At 39.9% G+C, this 18,072-nt stretch overlaps 1 non-coding gene across 1 annotated transcript; it reads left to right on the top strand.

Moving 5' to 3' along the window:
* Positions 1–12,239: 12,239 nt before the first annotated feature.
* Positions 12,240–12,348, top strand: LOC136509717 (small nucleolar RNA R71). Its single transcript, XR_010772464.1, has one exon. It is a non-coding gene; the product is annotated as a small nucleolar RNA R71 (small nucleolar RNA).
* The last annotated feature ends 5,724 nt before the right edge of the window (positions 12,349–18,072 follow it).

Below are 18,072 nucleotides of genomic sequence, written 5' to 3'. Positions count from 1 at the left end.
TACTAGAATGATACTAAGATACTCTTTATTATTTCATGTGACTAGATAGAATATATAGATATGAAAGGGAAGGGATCTACAAGCGCATAGATAATATACCATTGTAGCACTTCAACCTAGGAGTATTCTAGGTATTGTTATTTATATTTTTACCATAGGGAAGGTCAGGTGAGGATGTGTATTGATAACTTATACGATTGATGGAGAAGTAAACCATAACCAATATTCTACTCATAATAGGGGTAAGTCAAGAGGTAAATGTATATGAATAATAAATAATAACTAATCATTCATCACTCAGAGTACTCTATCTATGGCATTAGCTTGATTAAGTAGAATATTAGAGGAATAATTCCTAAGTCATTCTTAATTACAAGTCAAAGCATACATGGATTAGTGCAGTTACACCTAGTAGTCATGGCTAAGGATCAACTTCATATCTACACATAAGGGATATTACTAAGGAAGATTAAGAACAGAGCTTGTCTTCCTTCGTAACTAGATCCTACTTATAAACCTATATTCGGGGAGTGGACTACAAAGGACTCAATGGGAGTGTCACATCCGCAATCTAGCACGTGACCTAAAATATAGGGTGTATCCACAGGTAAACAATGTATAAGCACCATGCTTACACAATGTCGACCACTCACACATGGTACCTTAGAGTGAGCGCTATACGAACTTCTGCATAAATATAAGGATAATCTAGCTATAATAAGTATATAATCAAAGTAAACAAGGATCATTATAACTAGGAACATGAATGATATGATTAATAATGTCATAACAATTGTAGCAAACATATAAAAGTAATGAGAGATACAAAAGAGAGGGGGTACCAAGATTATACCAAACCACGCTCTTGACACGATCAGGAATCCTAAGCGGAGGTTGCTTGCCTCCCTCTAGACCTAGCCTAACTAGCTATGCCCAAGAATATGGTGGAGCTCTGAGGATGATTAGGGTTTCTGCCTTCTCAAATGACTTTAATGCCTCTAGGGGGTGGAAAGGGGCTGGTATATATAGGACGGAGTGTCAATCCTGAGCCCTCGGAACAAACCAACTTGAATAATCGATGTAGATGCAATTCTTAAGGTTGTGGAGAACTGATGTAACAACGTGGGGCTGACTGGTGGGCCCTAAGGGCCGGCCAGCCTATAGGTGGGGCTAGCTAGCCCCACCTAGCAGCCTTCTCCTCTCTGCCTTCAGTGTGGTGTCCTCTGGTGTATTCTAGATCCTTCTAGTGTCTATCTTATTATAGATAAGCACAATTTATTCCAACATGTAGATGCACCTTGACAGTTTTCTAGATAGACCCTGCAAAAAAATCAGATTCACCAAAACTCATGGAATTTGTTAGTTTAAACCCCAAGACTTTTGTTGGTGAATACATTTGTGCCTTTATACATTGTTATATTGATGGTTTATAATGTTTGTTAACTACCATCAACAATGGTTGAGTGGTAGGCGATAGGTGGTGACAGCCCTGTCTGTCCCTTGTAATCCCCCATGTTCGGGTATTCTGTAGGATTCTTAAAGTCTCTCACGCTTGCTGGTAGACTAGTGCTCAGAGATCTCCCCGTCCATCTTCCACTTAGTTCCAGCTCTAACCATATAATTTGTATGATCATCAACTATTCTTTGCATAGCTATATTAGAACATGCCTGCTCCACTTAGGAATATTCTTTTATTCTTTGTTTTCCTTTTATCCTTGATGTTGGCCTAGATGTGTGTCCACTATCCTTGAAATAACATTTTACCCCTATCATATACTATTGGTTTACTATACAAAGATGTAATCTTGTTCATATTCATGCTAGACTCTTATACCTTGCCCTTCTTTGGGAAAATATAAATAACGATACCCTGCATACTTCTAAATGAAATGCAACAACGATAGATCCATGCACTTGTGGATATTTTCTGTAATTGTTAAGAACTATTGTGTTAGTGTTCCTTGGCGGAGTTGCTGACATATATCCAAATCTTAGTGATGGTGCTAAGAAATACCAACTAGCATTTCTAGTGCCATTGCTAGGAATGGATTCCATTTCCATACTTAGTGATTACACTAAGAAATGCCAACAACCATTTCTTGCACCGTTGCCAAGGATGGATTCCATCTCCATACTTGGCGATTGTGCTAAAAATGCCAACATACCATGAATACTTCCGGGTGAAAGCTACAATAGTAATTCCATGTGCTTGCGAAATCTTTCTGTTTGCGTTAAGAAATACCAACAAGCTTTCTGGCGCCATTGCTAGGGAACGGTCGCTGTATTTTCTTCGAACCTAGTTGATCCTCGTATCTATATCTTTTCTTTCTTATATAAAAAATACAAAATATTTTCTCCATGAAGCAAACTCCTATTCATATTCCTTCTACTTCAAAGGGGGAGTTCCCTGAGCCATCTTCAAAACCAAACCTTTCATCTAGCGGTGAACTCCACCCTAGATTAAAAGCCAAGGTTGGGGCACAACCCATCTCAGGTCATGACAATGAAAACCCTTGCCATCACCTATGAGAATTTGAGGAAATGTGTTCATGCCTGAGCATCTTTGGCATGACACAAGAAACCTTAAGGTGGAAATTGTTTCCCTTTTCTCTCACGGAGAAGGTGAAGCAATGGTACACACATGCCGTAGGAAGTACGAATGGGGATTGGGAAGAACTTAAGGACAAGTTTTTCTTGCATTTTCCCCAAGTACCATATCGTCCCTCTACCAAGGGTGATCCTCGACTTTGAGTAGTACAAGAAGGAGCCTATAGGTGCTGCCTAGGCTAGGTTTTTTGCATTAATACACACCTGCCCAGACTTGTCTTTACCTAACAACATTTTGCTGTGACTCTTTTGTTTGGGTATTGATATGGAAGCTAACATGTGCCTCGACATGACTACCAGAGGCCGTTTCACACACAAACCTATGATGGAACAAGTAAAATGCCTTGAAAACTTCATAGATAGACACACTTCTTCCATCATAAGTACCAAACCCCTCCTGGCCAAAGTCATGTCAAGTGTTGAGGAGTCTTCATTAGTCAAATCCAAGCACATACCATCACTAGGTTCGACTCATGAGCCCTCACCCGAACCACGAACACCAAAGGAATGAGTAATTCATCCTTCAGAGTTCCCTATCGAATTTGAGGATTATGGCAATACTTCAAAACAGTTTTGGCATAATCCTCATGAGGAAGTTTCCCCCAAAATTGATCCATCGAAGGTATGGCTAATGGAAGTGAAATGTTTTTCTGAAGCAATTTGGATTTGTTCACCTTCCATGGTCATGCCTTGTTCATTAAAGGGAATAATCATAGAGGCCCTACACAACCCCATGGTCGAGACCAATATCATTTCCAAATTCCTTGCAAAAACCATTTTGGGCAATTTATCGCTAGTCTCAACCAACAAGCTCTTCAAAAGTCTGTTAGGACTCATTTTCGAGTGTTTTAGGATCGCTAGGGCCATGCTAATCAAAATAGACAAGATCAAGGTTTCCATAGATTTCCACATCTTTGCCATCCTTGAATTTGATCTTCTGTTAGGCCACATTTTTGAAAAATGTCAAGAAAAATGTTCCCATGGGAGTCTTACTGAAGAATTTGGGAAAACTCCTTCCGCCACTCACTCAGATATCCCAATGGTGGAGCATCATCCCAAAAATGACTCATTCAAGGAGGTGAAATTCATTTCCCCGTTCGTTTCACTTGAGCCTTCTTGTGAAACCATCACTACCCTCACTCAAGCCAAAACCCTATCCTTTTGGCCATCGAAACATTATTCTCAACAGTCATCAAGAGTCAGCCATGATCTTACACAATGAAAACTCCTATGCCATGGATAGTCTTGAAACATCAACTCTAGAGTTCAAAAGGAGGGATTCCATAAATGAGAATGAAAGTTTCACTTTTGAAACCTTTCTTGTTTCATGCTCACCGTCGAAGTCTCTAGAGTTCATTTCACTTAGCACCAAGTGCTTCTACGAGGATCGCAATGACCTCTTGATCCTCTTCTCCAAACTTTTTAAGAGGATGGTTGTCGATGCTTTTGTTTACCACAAATATTGCAAATCCCATAGATGCGCTATGGTACTAACCTTGTAGCTTGAACATTAATGCTAAATATTTGGTGGTAAAGCTAGGAACTTTACCACCATTGATAGCTGCAGGACGAAGTTCCTACGGTCAAGTTGAAGACCATATATCAAGCACTACCAAGAGATACCCTGGATTATCAAATAATAATAATAATAATAATAATAATAATAATAAACCCTTACTTGTTAATAAAAGCAAGAACATGTTGTAAAGTTAGTATGCACCTTCGGGTATTCTTGGTTGCTAACCTTTTTAGGAAAAGATCAAGTAGAAGAGGGGACATACAATGCTTGATAACATGAGGAGCTGCATCAACTATACACCCTAATGCTTTTTGGTTATGGAACACTCTAAAAAAGGAGACCCTGACTCTGCACACTTGAGTTTTACACAAAAGTCCAAGTGTGGGGGACGATGGTGAGAGTCTCAAGTTCCATATACACCAAATACTATCATGCTAAGAAAAAGAAGTTGATGATGCTAGCTCTACCTTGCTATAAAAAAATTATGATAAAAAAATACATACATAAAAAAAGAGAAAGAATAAAGTTGAAAAAAGAGAAAAAAGGGGAGAGAGAAGGAGGATTACCCTCCTTTAGACCTTTTCTACCACTAAGGCCCATGATCCATACACACTAGTTGTGTGTGTGGCCTAGCCTTGTGGCTTGCCTGAGTTGGACCACATGCACCGCTGTAGAAAGCTCAAGCTTCCATCCACATACGCTGCTGGTAAGAACACTTAGGTATGCAAAGGGAACTAAAAATGTTCACCAACTCATTCACTCTTATTTGTCTCCATGTCATACAAATTCATACCTCTATCGTTTATGTCATATGCTCCGGTTTGGGTGTATTTGATCAATACATCCATAGGTCTTTTAAATTAAGCATGGTGCTTAGGGTAAAATAGCCTTCTTTAATCAAAATTTGACATGGTGTTGAAATTTGATTAATGAACTTTGGAGTATTACTTTCATAAACAATCAAGGTAATCGATTAAGCAGATAAATAAAGGCTAGGAATATCTTGCAATTTCACCTTTAGCCTTGTTGAGTTATTTTGAATAATAAAAAGTTGGGTGAACACAAATAATAATAATAACAAAAGTAATAAATAAAATACAATAATAATAATAATTAATAAAATTTAGGCTCCCTAGTATCTTAGCTGGAAAAGCCCTTATTTGTTACCATTTTCTTTTTCTTTATCAAATAAGTAGGTACAAGAATAAGTGTGGGGGAGATCTCTTGAGCTTGACACATTCAAGATCTCCCACCAACACATTGCACAAACATCAAATGATCCATCATGCAGAAGGACGAGATAGATAGTTTTAGAGAGGATTGGCTGAAACTTTGGTTTAGCCAAACCACATCTGAATCCTTTAAACTCCTTCCTCTTCAACAGTGGTTTGTGCAACTTGACCCTCAACTCTCCCGAATTTTGAAAATTTTAAAATTGAACAAATTAAAAATGTACAAAACAAATCGTACTCAATCTCCATGCTATCCTTTGATTAAATTTGCATACTCTTTATTCCTCCCTAATATTCCTATAACTTTGAACAAACTATGATAGGGACCCCATGTTATCTAAGTAATTGGAATATGCGATATAGTAGGATGAAAATGAACATTGCTCTCTCATGCAAAAAACTTGGGATTTATTTTACAAAATCAAAATTCAAATAACATGATTTTTAGTGATACTTCAAATTCCTACCAAAGCCATATCTAGTGAATAGAACTAACTTCCAAATTTATGCTACTTATTCCTGCATTGAATTTTGTCAAGTCTTGTTGACCCTTGTTGAGAAAGTTATCATGCCCCCAAGATCAAGATCATGAACACCCACATCCATAAGCTATTCCTACACTAGGAATATGCTAAAACATGCCTCCATCCACCCAAAACTTTGCCCCTACACTGGGAGTAGATACAAAAAAATGTTTGTTAGGAAAATACTCCATGTTTTAAAAAGATAGTGATCTCTATCAATATGTGGTATAAGAGACATGTGTTATGCAAAAGTATTGAAAAAATGGGACACATGAAGGTCCCAAGGTATTGAAAAAAATTAGACACATGATGGGTCCAAGTATAGAAAAAATGATGAGCACATTAAGGCTCATGTCATCATGTGCATTGCAAAGCATTCATATAGTATAAAGTTTTGAATGCATTCACTAAATAAGGCTTATTTCATAATGTTGTTATTTCATGTGATGTGTTTCAAAACCCTAAATAAAGATCATGACCACAAGGGTTAAATTTCATGTGATCATGTGAGGCCATGTGTCATTTGACTCAAATAGCCCTAATGGGCCATGTTACTGGTCAAAAATCAAAATTTAAGTAAAAGGTAAGACAAATCAAATTTGAATTCATATTCAAAATTATAAAAGTCCTTTTTGCCCCTTTTGACTAATTCAAAATCCATGTGGAATTTGGGGTTGAGGCAAAAAGCAAAGTTGGAGGTTATTTTATGTAGATCAACTTTGGTATTCAAAGTTTTTCAAGTTTACATATAAAATTTGGAGTAATTTTGAAATGATTCAAATGCTCAAATGCACCCCAAATTCAAATTTCAAAATGGAGGCAAAATTTGAAAATATTTCTAGAAGCAAAGTTGTAGAGTTTGAAAAATTGAACAACTTTCATTTTTGGAGATTTTCAACTTCTTTAGAAAATTTATGAGTAATTTGAAAAATGGACGCAGTGGTAGTTTTGTAATTATTTCAAAAATCACCTCCACCTCTATGCTTGCCGCCGGCTGCCACGTGGAGGTCACCGCCTGATCAGATTTCGCCGCTTTCACGCGCAGTGACACGCCAATACCTCCGTGGCGAGTTCGCCCATGTGCTGTCAACATCGCACGCCCTCCTTCTTGCTATAAATAGGAGCACGCCATCGTCAATCGAAGTTTTTCCGTCGACTGCTCGCCGCCGGTGTCTTGCCCTGCACTCGCGCAATTCGTTCTCGCCATAGTATCTAGGGCCAATTGCTTTGGCCAGAAGCTCCGCCTCATCTTCCTGCTCCTCCCAAGCCTGATCGTGTCGCTCCTAGAAGTCCAGCGCCGCCACACGACGTCGTCTTCCCCGAGTCTGGCCAGAGCTCCGCCATCCTTGGTCTCACGTGGTCCCGTCGATCTAGTACACCTTCGTCTTCACCGAGTCTACCTACGTGATCACGGTGAGCTCCTGAATGTGAAGACCGTTTCACTTTAGTCCCTACTACTGTGTCACCATGGTTATGCCGTTCACCATCAGTGCTCCGTCCACCATGCCTGGCGTGGAGGTGTCTCCTGTGCACCTTTTTCCTTTTTGATAGCTGAGATTGGTTCGGGGGAAGTAGTAGATCATGTTGGTGCAGTCCATCTCACCGGAGCGTCACCATCGGCGCATTTTGCGGCCAGTCAGTGAGGGTAGCGCCGCCGTGATTACTTTGAGTCACTAACAGTTGGGTCAGCCTATCAGTGCGAGTGAGGAAGAAGAATAGTGAAAATTTTTATTTTCTGAATTTGTGAATAGTGCTAAAACTTTGGGAATTTGTAGGAAATTCATGAATGCTCCAAAAATTCTTAAATTTTGTGTGTAGCCTCTGTACATGCTCTAGTATGGTTTAAAAATTTGAAACTTGAAATTTGAATATATTTTTAATGTTTAAATATTTAGTCCATTAATTAATAAATGTAATTTCCATGATTTTTGTAGGCCGCTATATAATTCCAAAAATTATCAAATTTGTTTTGGTACACTAATTTGTCATGAGGAAGCTTACATAAAATTTTCAGGTCATTTGGAACAAGTTCATTTTTGGGCTTATTTCCAAATTAATTCAAAAATAAATAAAAGCAAACCCTAAGTGTTAGATTAGTGCTTGATCTTGTTTTGGTCATATTTTGTGACCTAGTAGGGTTTCAAGATTAGTGTGGTTGGAGAGTTCACCATAGTGGTCGGAGAGTTCGCCATAGTGGTCGGAGAGTTCGCCATAGTGGTCAGGAGAGCTCACCATAGTGGTCGGAGAGTTCGCCGTAGTGGTCGGAGAGCTCACCATAGTGGTCAGAGAGTTCGCCATAGTGGTCAGGAGAGTTCGCCGTAGTGGTCGGAGAGCTCACCATAGTGGTCGGAGAGTTCACCGTAGTGGTCGGAGAGCTCACTCTAGTGGTCAGGAGAGTTCGCCGTAGTGGTCGGAGAGTTCACCGTAGTGGTCGGAGAGTTCACCAAAGTGGTCAGAGAGCTCAGCCGAAGTGGTCAGTGCTAGAGTGGTCACATCCATTACAAATATGGTTTGGTTAGTTTAACTTGTAACTGTACCATGGAGGAAAGTTGTATTCAAGGTGTTGTTATATTTCATGTACCATGAAAGCATCATGTTTACATTATCATCATGTTAAAGCATATGTTATCGTTTCGTGTAGAACCCGAGAGTGAAACTGATTCTAGTTGAGCAAGTTCTAGAAGAATCCCCAGTTGTCACGGGATTCGATAATTGTGGTCCGGATCTAGAACCTGAGATCGTCAATGAAGGCAAGCCCCGGTTTATGCATTAAGCCATTACCTTATTTACTTTGAAAAGTTTATCACCTATGTTATTTATTGCATTAAGTTGTTTAATTCAAATGTTACCTACTTGATGCATTACCTACCTTGATAATTGTTTACCATCCTTGAAGATGTTTTCATTTATAAAGGCGTAGTATGCTTAGTATGCTTTATGGTAGGCTTTCAAAGTAAAAGTTTTGATACTATCAAAGATGGCATACTGGCCAAAGAAAGAAAGAAGGTTGAATGAACTAGAGACTAGTCGGGTGACTTATCTTGAATTTTGGGTAATGTTGCCGACTATGTCGCTTAAAGGCCACTCATTGTGGATCTTCTGAACGAGACACTTTGTAGTACTGGTCACATACTCCGGTAAACCTACTTTGGCTAATCCGATACTAAGACGAATGCCCACGCACTAGGAGTGGAGAGATGGTGGGAGTAGCGTGTACCCTCATGGCTGGAATGTGGCCAGATTTGAGGTGTGCTGTGCTCTCGGGTGGCATGGAGACATCTTAGTATAGGAGGATCCGGTAGCGAGGTTGATATATGCAAGATTAAGTTCTACATATGTCGTGTGATAAGGAATCCCCAGCTGGGACTTGAATCAATTCGAATTGCCGGTGCTCCGCGGATATGGAGACTCAATTCATTACAGAAGCAATGCAGGACTGGTGAATTACTAAAATATGAGAAAAGAATGGAATGAGAAGGAATGGAATATGGGAAAAGTACAATTAGTTTGAGATAATGAACTAAAGGTCTTAAGGGTAAAACTAAAAAATAGGATAAGAATAGTAAGCTTTTGGCAAAGTACTTTGAATTTTGCTACATCCTTACCTTGTCCCAAACCCCTGCATCTCTAAAGTCTTACATCCCGTTATGTCGGGTTAGTCTTGTTGAGTACCTTTGTACTCAGGGTTTGTTAACCCTTGTTGCAGGTGAGTCGCATGTGCAGGCTTGTTTTGGTCCCTGCTGCATGTCTGTGTTTGAAGTCAATGACGATGAGGAGTGATGAATGGCCTTTGGACAAGGCACTAGTTTGTTTGATAAATAAAGTTAATATAATATTATCCCGCTACTATGGTTGTATGACACTTATGGTATTGTAAGTTTGAAAACAACTGGTTTGTAACTATGTTATCTTAAGACTTCCGCTATCTTTTACTCTAGTATATATTTGAATAAACTGTTGTAATCTGCAATGACTGTGATTGGGATCCTGTTTGAAAAGAGAATCATGGATGATTTGGGTTTCCCAAGGACACCCGACAGACCTGTTGAGTTGTTGGGAACTCGTGTTCGCTATCCGAGGTCTGTCAAGACAACGATAGGTACATGTGGGCCTGATTCCTTAGGAGGTTCTGCCACAGTAAAAGTACTATTATCTCTGTTGGTTTCTCTGGCATTAGACATAGAACAAGCAGCCAATGGTGGAAACTCTTTTATCACTAGTTTGGTGGACGACACAGCGGCGAAGGTTCGCCATTATGTTCACCATCGGATCATACGCCAACGGTGATGCGTATCACCGCCGGTTATCTCAAAACCATTGGTGAAGGTCCTGATGGTGAATTGACTTTCTATAGTAGTGAATAATTATGCTCAAAACTTAAGAACTATCAGGTTGTATGACAAGCTTTTGCAAAGTATCCTAGAGCAACTATTCATCATTTCCAAATAATTTCATCATCATTTATTAGAGCAGAGTTTCATTTAGGATAAATTTCAAGGCACTCTCTTCATTCTATGATCATGGATATTAACATGTGAAACAAACATTAATGTAAGGAGAGGGTTTAAGATTTTTCATACCTGAGCGGGGAGAGATGTCTCCCCAAGCTTGCTTTTTTCACAGGTTGGAATGTCTTCTAGTGGCTCTTTGATTCTTTCTTTATTGACTAACTAAGACTACTACTAGAATGCATAAATGACTAAATGACTAAAGCTATTACTACTAGATAACTTATTCATTATTACTAAATATTATTATTTATTTATTATATATGTTTTTTAATAGTTTATTTTAGTTAAATGCAACCCTATCCTATCATGTATAGCTACTACAGAACTTTATTTATTAACATAGAGTAGCTAAATGCAACTAACTAATCATGCAATGCAAAGCAAATTTATTGGAAATTTAAATATGAGATGCAACTACTAAAATGCGGTAAATATGCAAGGGATAGAGAACTTACTTGTTTGACAGGCTCAAGGTTATTCTTCCTTGGGCGGGGTGTTTCCTCTTGTTCCACCTCGGAGACCTTGTCAGGATTAGGGGATGATGAATTTGAGGATGAATCTTTCTTTTTACGCCATCTTTTTCTATTCTTCTTTTTCTTGATAGGCTTCTCCGGTTCTTCAATCAGCTTTGGTTTCTTCATCTTAATTCTCTTCAGATGCTTCTTTTCCTATTTCTCATCAAAGAGGGGTTGTCCCGAGGCAAAAGCAAATATTTCTTTATTTCCAGTAAAGTAGAATTGGATTTGCCTAGAAGCCACATATATGCAAGCATTTGCAGTATTAAGGAAAGGATGACCAAGGATAAAAAGGTGTATCCTTGTCATTGCCCATGCCTAAGATCATAAATCTATAGGAACATAAGCACTCCTAACCTTGACTAACAAGTCAGTAGCTACTCCCTCGAGATAACAGGTAGATTGGTTGGCTAGCTATAGGTAAATTGAGGTTGGAGCAAAGGTAATGTAAAACAATCTATCATAACTTTCCTTAGACATTAACACTAGATCCTAGATCACAAATGGCATTATGGAAGGTATGGGTTCCAATGGAGTAGGTAATCGTAGGGGTTCCAGGATCACCTTTCTTAATGGTAAAAGGGGAAGGCTGACTCCATGGTTCCTTCATGTTTGCTAGGAATTCTATCTTTTCATAGGATGGTATGGCAGCAGCTGTTTGAGCTAATTGGGTTTCTATCATCTTATTGAAAGTAAGTTGAATCTTTAATGCAGAAGAAAACTCGTCCAATTTAGCATTTATATTTTCCAACATCTTGTCATGAGCATGCAACTTTTTATTTAAGCTAATCAGTTATTCTACTTTGATGACAAACATGACCTTTAAGGAAAGCATAACTATTATTACCTTGACATACTCAAACATTGAGAAGAGTAATAATTGTTACCTCCTTGATTGTGGGACCACTGATTCATCCTTGATGTTGTTATGGATGAAACCCGTTATTGGTGTTGATGAAGTTGAGATCCTCCTAGGTCTTGGGACATAAATTTCCTAAATGTCCAACATCTCCACAGACTGCATAAGTCATGTGGGAATCCATGGCTTTGAGTGTCTCTTGGGTGCTCATCTTCTCATAATGTTCCACTCGCTTTGTGAGTAGATCCATCTTAGCTGCAAGCATGTCAACTTCTTTAATTGAATGCATACCTCATTCATAGGGTTGGAGTCGATCGTCACTCCATCCTTGGTTGGAGACCATCTTCTCATTTAGCATCTTTGCTTCAACAACACTTAGCGAAAAGAAGCTCCACTAGCAGCAACATCTAAATGGCTCCTATCTAATGGCACTAACCCATGGTAGAAGTTCTAGATCAAAAGCTAGTCTTCCATGCCATGGTGTGGGCATGCAGAGACATACTCTTGCATTCGTTCCCAAGCTTTGGGAATCAATTCATCTGCTAGTTGTTGAAAACTAGGGATTTTGTTGCGAAGAGCATTAGTATTCCCCATAGGGAAAAATATGACTAGGAAAGCATTGGAACACTTGTCCTACATATCTATAGCATTGTGGTTAGAGTAAAACCATTGCTTAGACTTTCCTAACAAAGAGAAGGCAAAAGGGCAAAGACGTATAGCCTCTTGGTTCACTCACTTAATGGTGAATGTGCTACAAATCTCCAAAAAGTGTTGGACGTGAGCATTTGCATCCTCATGGGCTTTCCAACAAAATAACTACTAGAAATATACACTTCTATGATGAATAGATTTCATCACTAAAGGAGCCAAATTCATCATAATTTTAGTTTTATGAAGAAAAATGGTTCATCATAGAAGTCACGTCACTCTTGCACATCTTTGATGAATCTGACAAAATGGTCATAGAAGTGTCTTGATCTATGATGAAAAATAGATCATCATAGAACTATTTTAGCATACGTGGCAGGGGCTGCCACACTAGTGGGCGCTTCCATTGGAGATGTTTTCCATGTGTACATGCTATAGCCCATGTGTACATGCTATAGTCGGTTGCATTGGAGATGATTCGGGTACGTGTCACCTTCTATTGCACAATGTGGCCATCTCTAGTTTTTGCACATATCAGGTTCTTACTAGACCACGTGTCAAGTCCCTGTTGTTCCACATGTTAGTTTTCTATTGGCTCACATGTCATGTTACGGTTGGATCATGTGTCACTTCATCATTGGACCATGTGTCGTATTTTTATTGGTCCATGTGGCTATTTCTTATTCGACCACAGTATCACGGCGCTAGTCTATCCATGTTTTGTATTTTTATTCACCACATACTTCATGACTTCCTTCCACATGTTAGATTTTAATAGCCGATGTGTCGAGTCCTGGCTATTGCATGTCTCATGCAGTGGTTTGTCCACATGTCACATTTTTATTTGATCACGTGGCCTATTCTGGTTCTACCGCATGGAGTAAAATCAATTCATCATAGAAGTAATTTGCGATTGTCACTAATACACAAATTGGCTACATAACTATTTAGCCTGCAATCAAATAACAACAATTAACATTTCACATGTCAGCAGCGAACCACTGACAAAGTATCACCACATAAAACTGGCATATAAGTCCACACATCAAACTAGCACATGAGTCCACACATCAAACCATAGATGTTCACTACATCAAGCCATAGGATTTGAAGACTAAGAATTACCAGAAGAGCTGATGTGCAGTGCATAGCTCACGGAGATTGTTGTACTCCTATTGCCATTTCTTGTATTCCTCAAGCTCCCTTTCAGCCTTTTCTGTCTTCCTCTTCAGTTCATCCACTTGATCGATGAGGGTAGCGGAACTTTCATGTTCAACAACAAGTTGTTCCTGAAGCATTCTCTCCACCCATGTCTCTATTCTGGTAGAGCTTGTTTGGATACCAGCATTCTTCAAAAAAAGGTTGTTGCCGCTTCCCTAGGAGGGGGCTTGCCCTAGTAGACATAGAGGACCTTGCAAACAACATCAGCACTAGTAATTTGTTGCTGTCCATTAGTAATAGGTTCTGCTTGCATAGTTTTCATAGCTTCCTACAAAATTCAATTAGTAAAACATTAGGTTACTAATAGTGTAAGAGGACTTCAATTGAAAACCCAAGAGATTGATTCATAATAAGTAGTGCATAGGTCTTCCTCAGCCTATTGCTGATAGAGATTATATAAGCTTCAATAGATTTTAGTAGATATTCATAACACTAGGCTCCTGCTATGTTTCCTTCTTTTATGGTAATGGCTTTAGTAGGTTTCAAGGAAAGCAAAAGAATGTACTTACAACTGCTGCTCTTGCAGCATCGCTCAGACCCTTTTTCCTACTAGTATGGAAGTCCCTGAAGACTTCCATAGCATTAACATCTTCATCAGGTGGACCATTTTCTTCTTCAAGTCCTTGATCAGTGTTCTGCTACCTCCCTCTTGTTCTCCTTCTGTTCACATTGCACATGAGTTTTGGTTTATATTTATACAAAGGCAAGAGTAACAATAAAACATAACCATCACTTACAAATTTTTGCATCTAGACAAACATAGGAGTGAGATCCTATAGCCTGGTGGTACTTCACTTTTGCACGGTTTCGCTTGTCCTTCTTAGATGTTTCCTATAGCTTCATTTGTGTTAGACTACAGCACAAGTAGACCATAGCAAGACTAGACAGGAAATCGATGGGTTCACACACCTTGTTCTTAGCACTAGACCAAATCTTGACAAGTTCACAGCATTGTGCATCGTTCATGGATGAGACAGGGGAGGTCATACGGATCTGATTAGCAGGGACTCCATTGAAGTATTTTCTCTTCAACCTATAGTGTTCCTACCGTACCATAGACTGCATTACATTCCAACAAGCTTCTTTTGTTGGTGAGTGAGCATCATTAACGCGTAGCCTTCCCTACACATAGTAGTGTGAATTAAAAGAAAATCTATTAAAGTTGCTCAAAGCAGAGTTGAATGTCAAGAGGAGATACCCATACATACATTTAGCCTCTCAACAAATCTTTTGTAATAGATGGCACCGGGCCTCTTCCCCTTGTATTGTTTCCAATGTGTCAAAATTAGTACTTCACTCCTGACTACTACACCTACCTCTAAGGCAAACTTGGCAGCTTGCGCTAGATCATGTGGTCTTCTATTCCCCTCGGCAACAGAGATGTGCATCCTCACTCCTCCTAGTGATTTGTTCATTTTGTCAAGCATAATTCCATGAGTTCGAGGCCTCGGCTTCCTCGCTCTTCCCAGCAATGGTACTACACAGTTTTCATAATTTCAGATTGTTAGAAAAGTTCTATGGATATCAAATAGCTAGTGCAAATTGATTGATAGACATCTGTAAGGTAATACCAACCTAGGCAACTTTCATCATTCTGTGGGTGGGGGAGACGGGAGTTTGCTGAAAGGGTCCTCTTTCGTAGTGCTATCATCATCTGGCCATGAGGAGTCTCTCTCAGGGCTTGGTAGGGTGTTGTCCCAACCAATGTCTCCAGTCAATTGATGAACAGGGAATTGATCCCTAGGTCCGGTGTTGGCCGTGATGGAGAATTATGTTCATCTACTATTGCTACCACCACCCATTTGCTAGCAAAAGACCTCCGAGTACAAAATCCATGAGTTGCCTCTTCTGGTGGTGTTGACCTCACTCGCTTGGAGAGCCTTTGCCCAGGACTCATGGTAGCGCTGCCTTTTGTCTTGCTGGTAGAGCCTCCTCTATGGCTTCTTCGACCCAGACACTAAAATTGGAGATACAAACTTAAGCAGCAAGCATGTACAAATTCCATTGATCTCCAAATAGTAAAGCATTGCATGGCTACCTACACCCCCTATGAACTAAATACAAGATAGAACAAGCACCTCATCAATTGAAAGGGGCACTGGCTCATCTTCTAAATCTAAATCTATTTCATCTGTATCATCAAATCCCTCAGCTACCTCCCCTGGTTTAGGGATATATTCCAAATCTTCACCATTTCGACCCTTTGTGCTTGACTTTTTACCTTTGGAGACATAGGTTTTGGGCCCACATGTTGTATTCTAAGTCCTTCCATCTTTCTATGATTCCTTGCAATTTGTGCATCCCGTGCTCGTTCATAAGCAATTAGTGGTTGTTCATCTAGATTATAAAGGCATTTATTAACTAAAGTTTCTATGGAATGTCAACATAGTAGAGTAAGAGTATGCAAATAAGTGCCTAACTAGTAACTACAGCTTTTACCGAAGTCATTAATCCAATAAAGCACATGTCATCTACACTCAACTATAGGAATTATGAAACCCCAACGCTATCTACATATCCTTGGTTCAACCACTACAGTAAAGCACACATCATAAAAGGAATTTGGGTACCTCTTCCTCCGTGTTCCCTAGCTTTGCTTTGTCGTTGGCACCGCCGTCCTATCATCATGGTCGCAGAGTTGGTGCAACCGACGTTGATGAAGGGGTACTAGATCTGGCTTTGGCTAGGGATTAGATCTGGTTGGTCGTGACAGGTGCCGAGCTAGGTAGGGGATCTGAATCTGGCTTGTACCATCATCGAGGTGGTCCTTCCACCATCAGCTGATTGACTTCTAGTCGATGAATCAAAGGGGATCTAGCTCTGGCTAGGGTATGGAAATGTATGAGAGATGATGTGGCTAGAGAGTGGAGAGGGAGACGAGCTGCTGTTCTGATGGCACCTAGGGTCCAGAGCGAGGTGGTAGAGGGGCGACTAGAGAGTGGAAAGGGAGGCCATGGGACTCAGCTTTGGAGATGGAGGAGAGACGGTGTGGCTGGATAATGGAGATAGAGGCGGAGACGGTGACTCTCCTTGCGGAGGGCAAAAGAGAGACATCTAATTTTCGGTGCGTGTTGGTGGAACTGCTCGGCGTGGTGCGAAATCAAATTTTGGGCGGCCTTAGTTGTTGCCTTGTTGGTTTTTTCATAATATAAATAAACATAAAACTAAGAGATGATGATAATAAACAATTAAAAGATCCATGAATTTGACACCTATAAATTACCAAAAACAGAAAAAAAATAAACCTGCTAGCTACAGCTTATTGCACTGCAACTAGTGATTTTTTTGTGTGTGTGACTACATCTACGGCTATTTGAGCTAAGCCCTATAATTAGGAAGCAAGGGGAAGGCACGCCTAGGGATGGAAAACCCTCCAAAAAAACTAAATGCGCTATTCAAATGATATCCCCATGGATTTTCCACCCTAGAAAAAGTATTCATGGATTCTAAGGTGCTTTGAGTTTCCAGAGAAGAGAAAAAAATTAAAGCATCCTCCTCCTGGCTAGTGCTCTTGCGATTCGCCGACTCACCAGTACTATGGATTGTCCTCCACCTCACTGGACTCGCAGTCGGTGCTGTACTTTCCATCGCTCGATTATGTCCCCATTGTTCGAGAGCCTCAAGCCGGTCACCAATGCCGTCTTAGCGAAGGTGAACATGGACGACAACATCCTGCATGCCCACCTTGACCTTTAATCTATGGGACGTATCAGTAGTACAATTCATGACTAGGTTTTGTTTATGGGATGACCTTATGTGAAGTCTTATTTGCATGCATGTCTGTGTTAACTTTTGTTGAACTTTTGTATTAGGTTGGTTAAACTCTGTTGAGTGTTGTGTAGCTCAGGTCCTTTGGTCATTAGGTAACTGGTTATACTAACGGTGTTTGCCCTTTCTGATCGAAGGACATGGGTGTATAGATGTTGAAATTTTCTGGACCCTAAGACAGTCTGACCCTACAAAATATAGATGATCCGGATCACTACAAAATATAGGGGCCATCCAAGTAGTCCATAGAACCCAACTACCAGGGGCTAACAACTAGTTCCAATCTATAGAACCCAACAATTAGTTTAGGATACAAATAGGTATGGACTAATAACACAACCAATTAGCTGATTCTTAGTTGGCTATTTTTTAGCCGTGGCTAACTAGTCACAGTCCATCCAAACAGGGCCTAAGAAAGTCCGATATTGAAGAAATCTTGATAGGCTAGATCATAGTTTTGATGAAACAACAAAATACAGATCCTATCAACTCTTGCACCATATATGTGGGGTCATGGGCACATAGCCACGTGCGTGTGGGTCATGGGCAGGTCCATGACCCATGAACTATATAACAACAGAGACAAGGGGTGAGAGGAAGGCTCTCTAGAGCTCCTATTTTAGTTCCATCCCAAAGATTTTGCCCTACACCCTACTACTGGGCATCTT

Source organism: Miscanthus floridulus, chromosome 15, assembly GCF_019320115.1.
Source record: "Miscanthus floridulus cultivar M001 chromosome 15, ASM1932011v1, whole genome shotgun sequence".
Classification (NCBI taxonomy): Eukaryota; Viridiplantae; Streptophyta; class Magnoliopsida; order Poales; family Poaceae; genus Miscanthus; species Miscanthus floridulus.
The sequence above is the reverse complement of the archived record's forward strand: the minus strand, read 5'-3'. Positions and strand labels throughout refer to the sequence as shown.